The following is a 2,421-nucleotide window of genomic DNA, read 5'->3' on the forward strand; positions in this document are numbered from 1 at the left end:
TGGTTGGATGGCATCACCAACTCAATGGACATGAGTTTGAGTAAATTCCAGGAGATGGTGAAGGACAGGGAAGCCTGGTGTGCTGCAGTCCATGGAGTCACAAAGAGCTGGACACAACTGGTGACTGAACAGCAACAAGGACATGGAAGTAATCTAGATGTCCATCTACAGATGAATGGATAAAGAAGCTGTGGTACATATACACAGTGAAGTATTACTCAGCTATTAAAAAAAGAATGCATGTGAGTCAGTTCTAATGAGGCAGATGAAACTAAACCCTATCAGACAGAGTGAAGTAAGTCAGACAGAGAAAGACAAATACTGAATACTAACATGTACATATGAAGTCTAGAATGATGGTACTGATGATCCTATTTGCAGGGCAGCAAAAGAGACACAGATGTAAAGAACAGACTTACAGTCACAGTGGGGGAGGCAGAGGTGGGAATGACTTAAGAGAGTAGTATTAAAACATATACTTTACCATATGTAAAATAGATAGCCATTGGGAATTTGCTGTGTGATGCAGGGAATCCAAAGCTGGTACTCTGCAATAACCCAGAGGGATGGGATAAAGAACGAGATGGGAGGGAGGCTTAGGAGGGAGGGGGGCATATGTATACCTCTGGCTGATTCATGTTGATATATGGCAGAAGCCATCATAATATTGTAAAGTAACTTTCTTCCAATTAAAAATAAAATTTAAAAAAAAAGAGAGAGAGAGAATGTTTTGTCTATTGGTAATGGGAGAAGGCAGCCCTCCCATGGTGGACGACTGCCCTGAAAGGCAAGTCATGGCTGACCACAAAACTCCAGAGGTTTCAGGTGAAGCAAGTTTGAGAAATAGTTTTCTTTGCTTTCCCTATTGAAAGGAAAGCACAATCAAGTCTTTTTTCAGCAGGTTGGGGTTTGACAAGTATGTGAAGCCTCTGCCCAAATGTAGGAAAGTGGGTAGGCATGTTGTGTTACATTGGCTTTGTTTTTCGTTTGGGGGTGGGGAGGCATTCTATCTGCTGTACAGCCTGCAGGATCTCAGTTTCCTGACCAGGGATGAACCTGGGGCATGAGCAGTGAAGGTAAGGAATCCTGACCACTGGACTGCCATTGGATTCCCTGGTGTTTCGTATGTTTTACATATATATATGTATATATCTTTAGGTATAGATATAGTTATAAATATTGATATATTGGACTTAGTAGTGATGATAATATATTAAGGTGTATATCTATATCTTAGATATATATAGATATCTTCAAATAATAAATATCCCAAAATGAGTATATATTCAAATATATGTATACTCAAGTACATACCCTTCATCCTGAATTTTCCCACTTAGCTTGGGAAGGAGGAAGCACCTAACTGTTTTTGCTTCATCCCCAAATACCAGATGAGCATTCTGGGTTCATCTCTGACACTCCTCCCAGTTACTGTATTCACCAGTCAGCATACACATGTGCCTAGGAAGATGTTTTCTCACATACCCTACCTACCAACTGAGGTTCACTGGAATAATTCAAACCAAGAATACAACTACCATGGAGTTTATCTAGTATTTATTGCTATGTAACAATCCACTCAAAACGCAGCATCTAGAAACAACAGTAATTCATTACACACCATGATTCTGGAGTTGGCTGACTCAGCTGACAGTTCTCCATCTGAATTCATCTAGAGTTGCTGGTGCAGCTGAGGGTATCTGGGGCATCATGATCCAAGATGGCCCCATTTACGTGTCCAGAGGCTGGTGCTTGGTCTTGACTCCACATGATTTCTCCAGAAGGGTAGCTGTATCCCCTTATGGGGTGGCTCAGGCTTCCCAGAGTGTGCAGTGAAACTGCAAAGCTCTTCAGTGCCTTAACTTGTGCTGCCAGTCAGAGCCAAGCACAAGGCCAGCCCAGAGTCAAATGTCGAGCAGACTTGTGCTGTGCTTAGGCACTCAATGGTGTCTGACTCTTTGCAACCCCATGGACTGACTATAGCCTGCCAGGCTCCTTGTTCATGGGGAAACTCCAGGCAAGAATACTGGAATGGGTTGCCAGGCCCTCCTTCAGGGGATCTTCCCAACTCAGGGATTGAACCCAGGTCTCCCACATTGCAGGCAGATTCTTTACTGTCTGAACTACTAGAGAAACCCTGAGCATACTTCAGTTCAGTTCAGTCGCTCAGTCGTGTCCGACTCTTTGAGACCCCATGAATTGCAGCATTCCAGGCCTCCCTGTCCATCACCAACTCCCGGAGTTCACTGAGACTCACATCCATCGAGTCAGTGATGCCATCCAGCCATCTCATCCTCTGTCATCCCTTTCTCCTCCTGCCCCCAATCCCTCCCAGCATCAGAGTCTTTTCCAATGAGTCAACACTTCAAATGAAGTGGCCAAAGTACTGGAGTTTCAGCTTTAGCATCATTCCTTCCAAAG

This window comes from Bison bison, unplaced genomic scaffold (genome assembly GCF_000754665.1).
Source record: "Bison bison bison isolate TAMUID 2011002044 unplaced genomic scaffold, Bison_UMD1.0 scf7180017864141, whole genome shotgun sequence".
Taxonomy (NCBI): domain Eukaryota; kingdom Metazoa; phylum Chordata; class Mammalia; order Artiodactyla; family Bovidae; genus Bison; species Bison bison.